The 16,938-nt window shown below is 44.4% G+C and overlaps 1 pseudogene across 1 annotated transcript in view; it reads left to right on the top strand.

Annotated features, from left to right (window-relative positions):
- Positions 1-16,938, top strand: part of LOC309825685 (anaphase-promoting complex subunit 13-like) — a 67,453-nt pseudogene that overhangs the window by 29,683 nt on the left and 20,832 nt on the right. The window lies entirely within an intron of this gene.

Raw genomic sequence — 16,938 nt, 5'->3', positions numbered from 1 at the left:
ATAGTAATAGCCGATTTAATGAGTTGACATAATAAGTCCTTCACATAATGTGTTCAGCTATAAAGTATTCACATCCTTTTGTTATTTGATCACTACTATGCAAATAATTAGGAACCATGGAGTCAGAGTTCTGGTCATTCATTCAATAGATATTTATGCAGCATTTGCCATGTGCTGGGCTTTTTGCTGGGTCCTGGGGGAAACAATGGTACAGGGAAACAAAAATGAATAGTCTCTGTGCTCACAGAAGTTATAGTAGAGAATAGAGATAAAGTAAGCAGGCAATTACTGTCCAGGGTGATAAATATTTTGTTGGAGGAAGTATGGGGTACTAATTGTGCTTATAGGAGGTATTCCTGACCCAGCCAGGGGAAACAGACCAAATAAAATATATTTCACTTCCCAAAATGAAGTGATCTAAATGGAGAGATAAGTTGGAGCTAGCAAGTTGATGCCTGAAATTCTGCCGCAAGTCAAGACTAGTTTGCTTAAATAGTGGGTTCATGTTGAAGAGTAATGAAGAGAATATTGCATAATTGGTGGGGGAATCTCTCATTCCTGACAGCAGAGAATAAGACAACAGCTAGTTGACTGGGACCTGGAGGTGACTAAACAGTAATATAGTAAAACTGACCTAGAGAAGGTATCTCAATAGGTGACCCAGAGATACAAAAGAATGGGAAGAAGGTGAGATGAAGGGGTAGCTCATCTTTTAGGTCATAAGTGTGCAGAAAAACAAAGGGTGCCACAATGGGAAAACAAGTGTCAGATGACATGGAGTCTGCTGTTGGTATGGCCATTAACTCCCTTTTAATATGATGTTGGATAAGAAGTATTCCGTCTCGGAGACTGATTTCTTCATCTGTGACCATCTCAAGAGAGTGGCCTTGTCTCTGGTCTGTTACAAAAAAGAAAGTGAAAGTGGTCAGACTAGCTGAGTAGTATTTTGTTTCGGTAACATTGTCACTTGAGCCACAACCAGGCCAAAGCCCAGAGGATTTTAGGATTGAATGTTGAGCAGGTTAAGTCGGTAGCTACCAGTTCTAGAAAGGAAGCTACCAGTTCTAGAAAGAGAGCTAACCTTTCTAGGTTTGTGGTTGGCCCCTCTGATTATTTACTGAAGGTTTGCAGAGGAAAGTGGACTGTGATTTTACTTTGTTGCCCATCCTACTCCCTGCTCGTGTCACCCTTCTGCTCTCCTTCTGTTACAGGGAACTCAGAGAAGGTATATGATAAAATGAGCCTAGGGGAGCAGAACCCAAACCAAAGCTAATTAATTGCAAATGGTGGCACTTCAGGTCTCAGTGTGGGAATTGTCTTTAGAAAACGGTGATGGACCACATTTACAGTATTGTTTTGTCTGCCTGGCACCCACCCTTTCTTCTTGGAACAGTAACCTCCCTTCTGTTTGAACACTGATTGCCCCACTGTAGTCATGTGGTTCCAGGGAGGGCTAGAAATCACAGTGTCCCCCACCCTTGGCACGGAGTTGGATATGTCACTCAAGCCAGGACAAAGGGATATTTTGCAAATTGGAATTAAGAGAAGGGGCTCAGTGCCTCTCAGCTGGCAAAACTGTGAGGTGGAACCTGAAACTAGTGGTAGCCACGTCCCTTGCTGTGTTGAGGGAGCCCATCTGTAGTAGGTAGGCCGAAAAGAGAGGGAGGCAGGTGTGGGGGCAGGGTTGGGGGTAGGGGGAGATGAGAAGGGGGAGGAGAATTAGAAGGCTGTCTACCTTGTGGCATTATTGTGCCTATTTCCATTGTCTTGGAGGCCCAGCTACAACTTTCCCCTTGTTATGCGAAGAAATATATTTGCCTTTTAGCATTTTTGGGTTTCTGTACTGAGCAACCAAAAAAGTACTACCCGACCCAGAAATCTTTAGTTTTCTGTTGGAAGTCACTACTCACTGTTCAGATACAAGGCTACTGCTGGTCCTGGGGCTCTCATTGGTCCAGCTTCCCTGGAACAGCCACTTACTTCTCGTGTTGTTTCATATTTTTACAGTTTACCAAGCGGTAGTTTTAAATCGTTCTTCACGATGACCCTTTGAGATGGACAGGGCAAGGCAGGGTTATTCCTATTTTGCATCAAAATCAAGTCACACAGTTTGTGAGAGGAAGAGCAAGGTCTTGAATCCAATATGTGGCTAGGACTCTTCCTACTATGGCAGACTCTCTGTCCACTTGGGCAAGAGCATCGGGCTGGCTCCAAATATGTTGCTCATTCGTTCAGCAAATATCACTGAGCCTGCGCTAGGGCCAAGCACCTTTCTTGGCCCAGGGTACGGTGTCGAACAAGACACAGACTCTACCTTCACAAAGCTGATAACCCGGAGTGGATATAGACCAGTAAACAGGCATTTAGAATAGAGTGTGGTAGATATGATGGTAGGGGGAGTACAGGGTCCTTCTGAAGCAGATAAGAGGGGCACAAACCTGATCTGATTTAGGAGAGGCTTCTCAGTAGGATCACTGCCAGCGCAAAACTGATACCTTTTCCTCAAAACACTTGACAACCAACTGCCAAAAAATTGTTATAAAAATATATAAATCTGTAATATCTATACTGTGACACACCCTAGGTGTGTGCAGTGTGCAGCCTGCACTAACTGTGTGAGGCACCCTACTTCCCAGAGGAAATACTATTTAAGCTGAGATCCAAAGGGTGAGGGTGAGTTAGCTGACTCTCTACCTGTAGGCCCCAGGCATGAATTGGGTTTGCTGCCAAACACGCCATTATTTATTTAGGCAGCACAGTCCTCCTGTGGCTACTCTTATGTCCTCATGGACACCACACCCTTTCCCCTTCACTTCAGCCTGGTCTCCCAGGGAGCCCAGAGCACTCTGTCCCTGCGGGTCATACAATCTCCCCAGACCTGTTTGTCTACCAGAGACTAGGTTTAGGGTTTGTGTTTCTGGACCATAGCCCTCAGTGGTGCTTAATTCAAAAGGGAAGAAATCCCAAGAGAAAACCTGATCCTCTCTGGGACGCACTAGCCTGCAAGGTACAATATCTGAAGGCCTGGAGCCTTCTCCCGATTGGCTGCTAATTATGCCATTCCCTTGACTGCAGTTTTTTGTTTTTTGTTTTTCACTGTGGTGTTTTCTTAGCTTAATAAGAGAAATAAATGAGAAGGGAGCATGGAATCCTGTTCTTTTTTTTTAATTTTTTTTTATTTTTGGCTGCATTGTGTCTTGGTTGCTGCCCGCGGGCTTTCTCTAATTGCGGCAAGCGGGGGCTACTCTTGGTTGTGGTGCGTGGGCTTCTCATTGCAGTGGCTTCTCTTGTTGCGGAGCACCGGCTCTAGGAGCACGGGCTTCAGTAGTTATGGCATGCGGGCTCAGTAGCTGTGGCTCATGAGTGCAGGCTCAGTAGTTGTGGTGCACGGGCTTAGTTGCTCCGTGGCATGTGAGATCTTCCCGGACCAGGGCTCGAACCCTTGTCCCCTGTATTGGCAGGCGGATTCTTAATCACTGTGCCACCAGGGAAGCCCCAGAATCCTGTTCTTAGTATCCTAAAATATTAGGCCTGGGGAAAATCTCACAGTATGCTTTCCCCTCCAAGCGTTCTTATCTAGGTGAAAATAAGCAGCAAATGCAGACTTAAAGGGGAGTAGAAATTGTTTGTATAAGAGAAAACTGGAGGAGGGTTCATAAAGGACAAGGACAGTGCTGTGTTGATAATATTGGGGGTTCATGTGTTGGTGGAATGTTTATGAATCTCAGATCTTTTAGAACCAGCTGACAGGTGGAACTATTTTCCTCCCCCGATCATATGTACCTCTATATAAAGATAGAAGAGTCACGTTTTGATGTCCTGAATGTCTTGATCATGAAATAAGCTCCACTTTAGAGATTTTACTGGTCCCCATTCCTACACTCTACTACTTATTATAATGATTGTTATGTTTTGTTATGTTATGTTACATTATGTTATATTATTTCTGAGTTCACTGGAAATTCTTTTCATCTTACACCCCCTCTTTTTCATGCCTCTCTGCAGGCTCTTCCAGGGTTGTTTCATGGAAGCTGTTAGAATGTTAGACTGTTCAAATGGGAAGAACTTTAAAGAGTGTCTGGCCTAGCTCTGCAGATTATAGCCAAGGAGCACAGGCCCACAAGGGCACTGAGTGACAAAGGTCAGCCAGGGAGTTACAGGCAGAGCTTGGGTGTCATGCCCAGCGTTCTTTCTGCCACGGACACTATCTCTTTTGCCAGGTGATGAGGCTGAGATGAATTTTGGCATGGTTCTGAAAAGCCCGCTGTCTTCTTTCTTCCCACTATAAATCCCTCTTTCCCAGGTCCTTCCTCTTCTCTCCTTTCTCCCTCCCAAACTTTGACTCTGATCCAGGAGCTACAACAGGTGTTGGGCCTGCCTTTCAGCAAATCCTGAATCTTGGCTGGCACGGTCCTGGGGGTGGAGCATGCCCTTGTGCCACCCGGTTGGCTGCCAGATCTTGTTTCAAGGTCTCTCTGGTAACCTGCAAGGCCGATTCTACTAAAAGTCTCCTTCTTCCTTGGCACATCTGGTGAGTGGCATGAGAGAAGTCTTCAAAAGTCTCCTCTGAGCTCCCCAAAGGGGAGGGATATTTTATTGCAACCTTATCTTGAGCTCCCTAAGGATTTTTCTTTTTTGTATCAAGCTTGACACAGTACTAGTATACAATGGAGGCTAGTAAAACATGCCTAGTGTTGGCAATAATGGTAATAAAAAACTTACCTGATTATCTGAAACCTTCCCAGACTCACTCATTCCACAGGAGAGGGCGGGGCTGCTGTAGCACTGAGTGTAATACCTTTTAGAGGCTCAATAAATGTTTGTAATAAATATGTGTTAGCTTGAGCTTAAATTATATCCACTTTTTGAATTCACACAGGTGTGTGCATGTCTGGCGTGGCAGGCATGGGGAGTACACTGCTCAGATCCCCCACATGGAGAGCTTGCTGGGAGGAGTGTTGCTGTCTGACGGCCTCTGGCTGTAGCACCTCTGAAATCTACTGCTGTGTTTACACCACAGTCATGCTCTCCCTCTCCTTCTCCCTGTCAGTGGCTGAGCACTGCAGACATGCTAGAGCCAAGCCACTCCTGCCTAACACAGCGTTCCTGTAATGGGCAGTCTTGTTGTGGCTTCCAATTAGCCTGGCTGAGACTTTCTCAGAGCTGCATCGAAGTCTGAGGCTTCTCCTGCCCAAGGCTCCTTCCTTCTCCCTTTCGTTTCACAGGTGTCAGACCTGCATTGCAGCCTGCGGCTCTCCAACCTGCTCCTCTTCCCTCTCCTTTTTTTTTTTTTTTTTTTTTCTTTTTGCGGTACGCGGGCCTCTCACTGTTGTGGCCTCTCCCGTTGTGGAGCACAGGCTCCGGACGCTCAGGCTCAGCGGCCACGGCTCACGGGCCCAGCCGCTCCACGGCATGTGGGATCCTCCCGGACCAGGACACAAACCCGTGTCGCCTGCATTGGCAGGCGGACTCTCAACCACTGCGCCACCAGCGAAGCCCTTCCCTCTCCCTTTTATCCTTCCCAGGTGTTTCCCCTAGTAAGTCTCTCGTATTTCTTACGCCATCTTGGCATCTGCTTCCCAGAGGACCCAAACAGGTGCTTCCACCTTAGTGGGCCCAACTCACAAAGTCTGTTTTTCATGAAGGTCTTGGGTCTCTCCGGGGAGGAATTCATCCTAAGGAAAGCAAGGAGATAGGCAATCTGGTCCAGCAACCGAATCTTCAAAATCAACGAGAAGTGAGTCAAAGTTCAATCAATATTAGGTTTATCATGCAGATTTGTTTCCTGGCCTCACTGCAGCCCTTCCCCTACCCCTACCCCTACCCCACCATTGGTTCATGCTTAGTAATTTGTGGAGGGGAATGGGGGTGAGGAGGAATCAGCAAAATATAGAAGACCTTCTTTACTAAAAACTCCATGAGTCAAAAGGGCATAAATAACACCTATTGGAAGCTCATGTGACAAAATATAGCACAATGGCAGGAGAAAAGTATTCTCTCTCCTCTGCACAACCCATATAATGGATTCTGTGGACTGGGGACTCCAGAAGGGTCAGCGTCACCTGGTATCTCAACAACCCAGTGAGTGAGAATCACTCTTTGGGCCTCCCAGAAATTAAGAGATGCGTTTCTCAAGGAGCTAGGGTCCTTTATTAACAGGTGGAGGCAATAGCTTGCAAAACTACGTACAAATATGAATTACAGATTATCAGAACTGAAAGGAAGTGTAGAGATCATTTAATCTACTGGTTCTCAAACTATGTTCCAAAGAGATTTTCACAGGCCTGAGGGGAAGAGTGCTACAGACAAAATATAAGTGTACGGTAGCCAAAGAAGGGAGAGATTAATTTGATGCAAGAGGGTTTTCAATGAAAGTAAGAAGATGAGTAGATGAATGAACTAGTCTAGGTCCAGTGGCTAATAGAGGAAGAGCTAACATGAGAATCATGATTTCCTGGCCTCCTGTGTGCTTTCGTAAGGGACTTTAGCTGTTACTTTTATGATGTGGTGGCTGTGAGCAAATTGCTCAGAATGGAAAGAATTTCGGGGTCATGGTGTATGTTTTTTCCTCTATATTCCTACTCCTGGGAGAGGGGCAGAGCAGATCTGCCTTTTGGATGCAATTAGGTGACTCTAAACAAGTATGCTCTTTCTGGAGTCTGGTTTTCATTATTTTTATATCCTCAGGCTCACCAGTCAGCCAGGGCAGAGATGTGGACGGAAAGGCCTAATGGAAGGGATATGTTTGCTTCTAATTTAGAATAAGAACAACCACACCCTGCAGATCAAAATCCATGGAAACTTCCACTGCCCTGCAGCAGTGTATAAGAAAGCATTCTTAGGGCTATTTAATAGGCTCCTGAGAAAGGATTCCATATCAATACTTGGGGGAATGTTCCATTTAATATCCTTGTCTTGGAGATTCATGTTGCTCATAGAAAAGTCTCTTGAAGAGCTCTGCAAAAGATGTCTATTTAACCTTAATCCAGTGTTTTGCAAACTTGCTTGTTGATGGAAACTTTTATTCATGGAATATCTATTGCCATTATACAGAAAACATTTGAGAAGGGCTGAGGTGAAGACTACTGACTGAACAGAGGAGGTCTGGGTTGTGGTCCTGGCTCTGCCATTAACTCACATTTTTCATCTTCTTTGGACTTTAGTTTCCTCAGCTGCAAAAGGAGAGGGTTGGAATCAATGATATAGAGAGAAAAAAGAACTACCATTTATTGCACACTTACTCTGTGCCAGGCACTGACATGCCATCAGGACCCTTAGAGGGGCCCCATGCTTGGTTTAATCTGCTGTCATCATCTTGAAATTCTTAATAATTTTTAAACAAGAGGCTTTGCATTTTCACTTTGCACTGAGCCCCATAAATTATGTGGCAAATCATGTAGCTGGTCCTATGTGTGTGTATGTATGTGTATGAGAGAGAGAAAGAGAGAGAGAGATTATCTCTAATATTATCTCTAATCTTTACATCAGCCTCAAGTATGTGTATTATTATTTATGATATACAGATATGGAAACTGAAAATGAATTAGGTGATATAAATTGCTCAAGGTCACATAGGGAGTGAGTAGCAGAGCCAGGATTCCAAGTGAATCCACTGGGCTCTAAAGTTTTGCTCTTTCCACTAGACCAGCTGCCAGTGCAAACATTCTATAATTCTAAGATACTTTCGTTCTTCAAGTTATTACTAGATCTATCTCACTGTTCAAGTAACAGAATAACTGTATTGCTACCACTCACTGTCTAAGTGAATATCTGGCTAAATGAATTAGTGAGCAATGGACTAGATGTCAGTGAATGCAAGGCTAGATGACAATAGAAAGTTAGACAGACGTGGAGTCCAGAAAACCTGGTTCTGCCATTTACTAACCATGTGACCTGTGGTGATCCACTTGACTTTTCTAGGTCTCAGTATACCTCCTAGGTACATTGTGAGGGTTAAATGAAATAGTGTATTGCCTAACGCCTGAAAATCCCTCAAAACATTATTACTATTCTTTTATTTACCTAGCCAGGCTAGATTTACTATTGTGATATCAGAGCTCCAACTATTGGAACCCATTTGACTTGTTCAATAACAAGCGCAAAAACATTAGATGTCTTTACTTTTTTTCTGAATCAAATTAAATTTTAATTTTTCTAATTCAAATTAAATTTAGCTTCAGCCTCATCTACCATGTTGGTGGGACATTCGATATCAGAACTTCTGTGGGGATAAAACAACCTCAGGGCTTACCCAATCTAGAAAACCTGGGGAAGTGTCTTCAGTCCATTGAAGTTGTAGCTCATTGTCCAAGCAGGAGTATTGCAGTCAGATGTATCTGACCCAGTTGCTCAAGGCATCTGCTCCTTCTATTCTAAACCAGGCCACCAAGAACTCCCCTATGGCTCCCAAAGCCATGGCTTGGTGTTCATTCCCCAGGTGTGCTTATAGTCACCACTGCCAGAGATACTGGGAGAGAGCCAAGTTCAGGTCCCCTCCTGGCTGTGTAGACTCCAACTCTGCTCCCTATTAATCTTCAGAGTTTTCCCCCCTCCCAAACAATCCAGCTCTGTCCCTTTGAGAATGTATATGTTGGAGGGCTTCCCTGGTGGCACAGGTTAAGAATCCGCCTGCTGATGCAGGGGACATGGGTTCGAGCCCTGGTCCGGGAAGATCCCACATGCCGCAGAGCAACTAAACCCGTGTGCTGCAACTACTGAGGCTGCGCTCTAGAACCCGCGATCCGCAACTACTGAAGCCTGTGTACCTAGAGCCCATGCTCAGCAACAAGAGAAGCCACCACCATGAGAAGCCCTTGCATCGCAATGAAGAGTAAACCCTGCTCACCGCAACTAGAGAAAGCCCGCATGCAGCAACGAAGACCCAACGCAGCCAAAAGTAAAATAAATTTATTTCAAAAAAAAGAATGTATATGTTGGAAACTAGTGAATAAAACAAAAAAGAAGCAAACTCACAGATTTAGAGAACAAACTAGTGGTTACCAGTGGGGAGAAGGGGAAAGGGCAATATAGGAGTAGCGGGAGAAAAGCGTTATTATGGGATTACATGAAATCATGTGTGTGAAACCTTTGAAAATTGTAAAGCACTATAGAATTTAAAGAATTTTTCATTCAATTAAAAAAAAGAATACAACATTAAAAAAAAATAAAAGAATGTATATGTTGGAAACAGAGACCTCTAAATGGTCCAAACCTTCCCTCCCTATCCCTCAAAGAAAGCCTCCCAACCTACAAAGGACTAACTGTGTTTCTGAAAAGGATGCAGAGGAAGATTTTCTTTAAGTCTTTTTACTGAGTCCACAGCAGAAAAAAAAATAAATTGATTTAATTAATCAATCATTAATTCATACACAATGTTCTCAAACTTTTTCCTCTTCTGTGAAGATTCCCATGACCCCTTTCTTCCTTGGCCACTGTAGTTCGTATGTAATCCTGTATGTCTTATCTTTACTGCCAACTGGGGAAGTGGGCGGGGAAGGGGAAGTGACAGGACTAAACAGATTATGTTGCTGATTCTCTCCATTTTGGGGTGAAAATTGTCACAACCAACTGTTTGGAATTCCACATTTCTGATCTTTGGAACTCCTTGGGAACAATGAGAGCAGTGGGTGGAAAAAACACAGGCTTTGGGAGCTTTGATTTATGGGAATACGTTTATATGTAATGGCACAGAGTGCTTGGTGACAGGGTATTGGAACAGGCTAGGACACTGATGTTCATGGCATAGATAAAAGAGAAGGAAGCATTAGACCAGCAGTTTTCCCCCTCGTGTAGACAATTATACTGGTGTCTGCCAAGTCAAGGGCAAAATTAGAATTTTGCTCTAAGGCAGCTGCAGAACAATAGATGAGTAGTGCTGGGCCCTCTAGTGGCCAGTTTTTATTCAGTGACCATAACTCGCTGTTTTTCTACACCGCCAGTCTCTATTACTGCCTTGTCTTCATTTTGGTTTTGCTAGAACCACTAACTGTCTCCATCTATATTGTATCATCCCATTCCTCTGTCATTACTGACAACTACTTAGGAACAGGCTCAGTGCTAGGGAACAGTTCTTGAGGGAGAGATTGATTCCCTTGGAAACAGACTGAGGTGGAGAGTGGCATGCAGGTCTTTTGGAGAGCGCTCTTGGGAGCTACATCAGTAAGGAAGTGAGGAAGCAGGAGTGGGCAGAGGGAGAAGCTAACTCACGATTTCGTTGCAACCGAAACCTCAGCTGATCCTACCAGGAGTTCTGGAGCTGAGATGGCTCCTCAGTTGTCCCAAATAGATGCGATGGAACCAGCCCTTTGTATCCCTGTATCAGTCTGTCATTGGTCATGAGCTGCCCCCCAGTAGGGGTTATAGCCTTGGCTGAAATAGTTCCCTCTGGCCCAGGAAAATGCACAGTGAGGGGTGCAGCTGTGAGCTGCCAGCAGCCCATGTTTGCAGCAGTTGGGTGATGGGTGCGTTGACCCCAAGGATCCGGGCAGAGTGTCACTGTATCCACTCCTGGGAGTTAGCAGTCATATTTAGGGGCTCCCCGAGCACTTTGTCTGTACCATTCTTTTGTCAGTTGCCCCTGATGCAGGGAGGAAAAGTCCAGAAACAGAAGTCAGGAGACATAGATTCTAGTACTGACTACTGCTGCGTGATCTTAAGTATGTTACCTAAATTATCCTGGCCTCAAGACTAGCAATAGTCAATGTGGTTCAGTAACAGTCCTTACCATTCATATTTTACAAAGTGTTCTCACATCCACTTTTAACTGAATCCACCAGACCAAACTCTCTAAACCAAATGAGAGAATGGAGATGGAAATGTCTTGAAAGATTGAAAGCATCATACACAAACACATGTGAGAGATTATGTAGCACAATACTCATAATAATGTTGATTCATTTCACCAATACTTATGGAGCATACACTTTGTGCCAAGCCGTATTCTAGTTGATGAGGGCATAGAGATGCATTAGACATGGTCCCTGCTTGCACCTTTGCAGTGTTTCTAGGAGGGGAAAAGACATGCCTGGAGAGTACATTGTGGTAAAAATTATCAGAGAATTATAAGCAGGACAATAACATGAGTGAAAGAAGCCTCCACCTGTGAAGAGGAGGGTAGTTCAAAGTAGAGCTTCATAGAAATGGAACCGTTTTCTAGGTAGAAAAACAAGTGGGTGAGCTATCCTTGCCCCCATGAAGACAGGGACTGTGCCTTTCTTGTTTGCTGCTATATTCTTTTGTCAAACACATTGCCAAATATCTTGGTTGTACTTAATAATTATTTCTTGAATGAATGAATGGTAATCCAAGAGCAGAACTGTAAGCCTGTAGCTGTCCCACAGAGATCTTTTGAAATGTATTTAAATAATCTCATCCTCTCTCCAACTGAGGGAGGTGCATCAATGATTCACATTAGATCTTTTCTTGAGATTTAACCCTTCTAATCTCCCAGCAGATTCTGTGGCTGGTCTCTATATGTTTCTCTTATTCCCAGTGTTGAGTTAGTGCTGTAGGGACTCAGGGACTCTTACCCAAGAGCTGTCCCAATTGACTTATTATTCCCATAAGCACTGTGACAATGACCTCTCTTCTCTTTGAGGCATCTTGCTTGGGGGTAAAAGGAGCTGGGCGAGGACAAGATTGTGACTGCTCTACCATGAAGGGGAGCAGAGAGGCCAGCCACAGAGTGTGCTAGGAGATTAAGAGTGTTTAGTTTCAAGAAAGGAACTAATGTGACTCTCAAAGGGACCAGCTATAGTGGGGAGAATATGGGCTTTGAATTTAGGTGAGTCTGTGTTAAAATCTAGACAGTGCTACATATTAAGTGAATGTCAAACAAGCTATTTCACTTCTGAGCTTCTGTTACTTCATCTATGAAATGAGGTTAAAAAAATAATTACCTCTAGAGCTTCCCAGCACAGTGCCTGGCAGAGATTGGTTGGTCATCAAATAGTAATTTTTCTTCCCTTTCTTTCCTGTTCACTAATTTCCTTCTCTCCTGCTCCTAGACCTCATTCTGTCACAGTTTAACCATAGATGGGTTCTCTGATTTCATCCAGGCAGATCATGTTCTTGGTTTCCTAGTGGCACGTGAAAGAGGATTCTTTTTCCTACACAAAGCTGGCTGAAAGACTTGCTTTGTCTATTTCCCCTTTGCCTAAACAAATATCTTGGATATTACCACTCCAATGAGAGGAGAGACCAGACTCACCAGAGCCAGAAAAAAAATAAGTAAAAGAGCAAAAGTCACATTCCCAGGACAGGCTTAGTTAGACCTGCAAGGCTCCCGCCTGCACCCCTCAGAAAACATGACTGAATCAGAATAATAGCACTTCTTCCTCTTGGCAGGACTGTACTTTTTTTTTTTTTTTTTGGCCACACTACACGGCTTGTGGGATCTTAGTTCCCTGACCAGGGATTGAACCCGCGCCCTCAGCAGTGAAAGCACGGAGTCCTAACCTCTGGACCACCAGAGAATTCCCAGGACTCTACATTTTTTTTATCATGACCCGTCCTGGGGAAAGTGAGGAGGGTAGAGTGAAGACCACTAGCTGTCCACAAAATCCATTCTTTCTTCCTTAGTAATTGAGGTTTGGCTGCTTGCAGCCAGCTGTGGCCATGTTACTGAACCCTTGTCAATAGATGTGAGAAGATGGGATGTATGCAGCTTTTGCCTTGCTTGCTTAAGAGCAAATCTTAGGCTCTGGAATTCTGTTCTTTCTCTCTCCTCACTAACTAGAAATGCTTCAACCAGAGTAAACTTGGAAGCTACACGTTGAGGATGGCTGTCATAATCCCAGGTCCCTGAATGACTGAGTAGAGCAGAGCCATCCACCTACTTGGAATGCTGCCTTGGACCATACTACACTGGACCACCTAATCAAATCCTACCTCACATCTCCAGGAAACATCCATGAATACATCCCTCTCCCTCTTCTTGACCATCACATTTAATATTGGTTCCCCACATTTTCTGTACTTAAGTGTATTGTTTCCTATTGGGTTCTTTTTGGTGTAATCTTGTTTTGTTCTTTATTTAGTGTGTGCTTCTTGGCTCTTAAGCTAGAAGGAGATCACAAGATGTGACACTCTGCTTCTGCTCCCATTTCCCCAATAGCACAGCTGTTGTGGATGCTGACGGAGCCCCCGTGTGGCCCCTTCCCCAGCTGCTGTGAGTGTTGGCTGCTGTCACCTCAGAGCTGCTGCCTTCTCCAGCTCAGCCAAACGTGAGCACCCGTGGGAGGTTACATGCCCCCCTCTAGCAGCCAGCAGTCAATGGTGACTGACACAGGGTAGAAAAGGATAATCACTAAAGATGGGGCTGATCCTGTGATGAAAATTGAGCTTCAGAACCTTCCTGAGGAACTAGGCTGTTGCAGATCTCCAACCAAGACAACTGGTCTAGGCTGCAATTGCTCACAGGTGCCACCCTTCTCCAGAGACCTGCCCTCAGCTGATGGGCACCTCCTCACAACCCTCCTCTCTTCCCCCTCCCCACCAGGGTGGCCCACAAGCAATGACTGACTGATATGCGGCATAAAAGCCCGGCCCCTTTGCCTCAAGGGGGTGTAAGTCTGCCTTGTGGTTTATGCCCCAGTTCCCTGTGGATCAGGCCAGGGCTAGATGTGACCTGACATGTACCTTGTTTGTCTTGTTCCCTTTCCTATCTACTTCACTCTTTCCTTTGCATGTTTCCCCCAAAAAGTGCTCCCTCAATAAATGCCTGTCTCAGACTTTGCTTCTAGGGAACCCAACTTCAGTCTACTGATGTCAATACTCTGCCGTCATCTTCCCAAATCATCTCCGGGGACCGTTCAAACCCATGGTCTGGGCTGGGTATGCCATGGTGCTGAAATTGGGCTGAGAGTGAGGAAGGAGCTATGTGAAGAACAAGTGGGCTCTACTGAAGTAGTTGTAAGGAATACCTGCTACATAGGGATGTTATGAAGGTTTTAAAATCTAAATGAGTTAATGTCTGTAAAATACTTAGGCCATAGCCTGACATGTAGTATCTTAAGTATTAAGTGCTTTTAAGTATTAAGGCAGGGATTTCTTTGATCATTTTCATTTGTTTATGTATTCCAAGTGTGCCTAGATGAGTGCATGGCACATAGTAGGCACTCAGCGTCTGAATGAGTGATTATTGAAGTTTTGCTTTGAGGGCCCAAGGTGATGTGCTGGGATCTGGCCAGCAGAGGGCAGAACCAGTGCAGCCAAAAGAGCCTATGGGCTGAAGGAGGCAGTGGGATAGAGCTGGGGGGAGACCCAAGGGGAATACCTACATCATAAAATATTAGAATGTTTAAATTATACCTTAAAATCTTATATTTTTATTTAGCCCAACGTTGAGTGTACATAATGAGGTATATTGAGCCCCTTGCGGAGCACAGGCTCCGGACGCGCAGGCATGGCTCACGGGCCCAGCCGCTCCGCGGCATGTGGGCTCTTCCAACCACTGCGCCACCAGGGAAGCCCTGGTAGCTCCTCTTTTGAACTACCCCATACTCCTCTCAATAAATCCCCTTTTGTGCTTATGCTAATACACACTGGATTTCTGTAACTTACAAGCAAAAGAATTTGTATTACTCTATTTTTAAGCCCTGTGAGTATAAGGACTGTGTGAAGGGGAGTCTCCCCCATAGATGGGGACACTGAACTCCCAGCGCAGCCACTCTGGGCTGCTTCCTGCTCCATCCAGCCGCCGACCTGCTCTCTTCAGGAGGGTGGTCTTGCCACATTTCTGCCTCCAAGCTTCCCTTGTCTTGTTCCGTTCATTCCCTCTGCCCACGTAGATCTGTCCTATCTCTCAAAGCCCAGTTCAAATTCTACCTTTCTCTGGCTCCTCTGCATCCACTCAATCTCATTTCTCAAAATCCTGATAGCATCCATTACCTGACATTCATTCTTATTCTTGTTGGGATTCCGTATTTTATTTGGGTGTTTGGGCTGGGCGGTCTCCAAAGTCCCATCCAGCTGTAGACTTCGAGTCCGTTGTCCACCTATATGTCACGTCTTCTTAAGCAGGTCTCCACCTTCTCTCTCAAGAAGATATGAGGAAAGGCTTGAGAGCACACATGGGGCTCAGCACTGATTTGCATGGAATCAACATTCCTAACTGGAATCAACATGACTAACTGCTCATGGGAGCAAATGTGTTCTGTGATCCTCCATTCAAGTAACACACAGGTGTTTATTTTCATTTTTTCAAAGTAAAAGTAGCTTCTCCCCCCTTATTATATAAGAAACATACTTACGGTCAAATAAATCAAATATTACATAAATTTTTAAAGTAGAAAGGGAAAATCACCCATAATCCTTCTCTTCAGAGATAAGTGCTCTCAAAATATGCTTTCAAAGTTTTTGATATACACAAATATGTATGTTTTGATAGGGCTTTCTGGAGACCCCATGGAGATTCCTTAATAACAGAAATTAAACAGAACAGTGGGAGGTTCCAACCTGGGATTTGTAGCTGGCCACATTTCATGTATTCAGCTGAAGCATGTGAAACTACTGATATTCAGCTGTTTTTGACCTACAAGCACAGCAGTTTTGTGTGTGTGTGTGTGTGTGTGTGTGTGTGACTCTTGGATTCATTGGAACTTCCTGACTTTTTTTTAAAATAAATTTGTTTTTACTTTTGGCTGTATTGGGTCGTTGTTTCGGTGTGCGGGCTTCTCATTGCAGTGGCTTCCCTTGTTGCAGAGCATGTGGGCTCTAGGCGCACGGGCTTAGTTGCTCCGCGGCATGTGGGATCTTCCCGGACCAGGGATTGAACCCGTGTCCCCTGCATTAGCAGGCAGATTCTCAACCACTGCGCCACCAGGGAAGTCCAGCACAGCAGTTTTATGTGGTTCAAATCAATGTACGTGAAGCCTAGAATATCAGATCTGGTAGAGCCCTTAGAGACTTTCAACTATTTCAACTTTCTATTTCACGGTGCTGAAGAAGGACAAGAGTCAGAGAGGGAAGTGTCTAGCCAGTTTATATACCACACTGGTAGTAGAATCAGGGCTGGTTCTCTTTCCACTGAATCAGGTACCTGCCTCTTTTAATATGGTAATCTTCTAGGTGTGATAATAATCTTCTAGAAGCAGATTTCAACTTGATATCAGAAAATTACTCACAGAATTCATTCAAAATGTTAGAGGCTGCCTTAGAGGTAGTGAAGTCCCCAGGACTGGAGATGGGGCTGGGAAAGGCACTGGGACATTGGTGGAAGGGCACAGGGACCATGGAGCTAATGAGGCTTAACAGTCAGGGCTCTGTACTTGCATGGCTCCTTCTTAAGATCTTAGGAGGGGCCCCAACAATGTATTAATATGGTGATATGTTTTTGTAATACTTGCAAAAATAAGATATTTTAAAATTCTTTTTCTTAAGGAGGGCCCCCCAGAATTATATAAGTTTCAGGCCTAGATCCACTCCTAGGTAGCACACAGTTTTGCAAAGCACTAGGCAAGGTGACCAGAGAACCTGGGTTCCAGTCATGGTACTGCTTTGGCCCAAATGGGCAGAATGGCACTTGCTCTGCTTCCCTCACGGGGGGTAAAATCACAAATGTTAAATGGGCTGAAAAACATAAAATGTGAAAAAATATAAGTAAGTAACATAACTTAGATTTCCTGTCTGTGATATGAGATAATCATTGCTGCTTCTCATGGTCATTGAAGATAACACATCAAAAAATGTGTCCTCAGGGCATTTTCCTGTCTCATTTCCCTCTGCTACAACTTCCTCTTTTCCTTCCTCTAGCCCCTAGCCCCCAACACTCCAGCCACTAGAACACTCATTTGTCATTATATGTTGCCACTTTTATATATATATATACATATATATGTGTGTGTGTGTGTGTGTGTGTATATATATATATATATATTTTTATTATTTATTATTTATTTTTTTTGGCCACACTGAACGGCTTGTGGGATTTCAGTTTCC

Source organism: Grampus griseus (assembly GCF_964374135.1).
Source record: "Grampus griseus genome assembly, chromosome: 8".
Lineage (NCBI taxonomy): Eukaryota > Metazoa > Chordata > Mammalia > Artiodactyla > Delphinidae > Grampus > Grampus griseus.
Note: the sequence above shows the minus strand (reverse complement) of the source record. Positions and strands in the feature narration are given on the sequence as shown.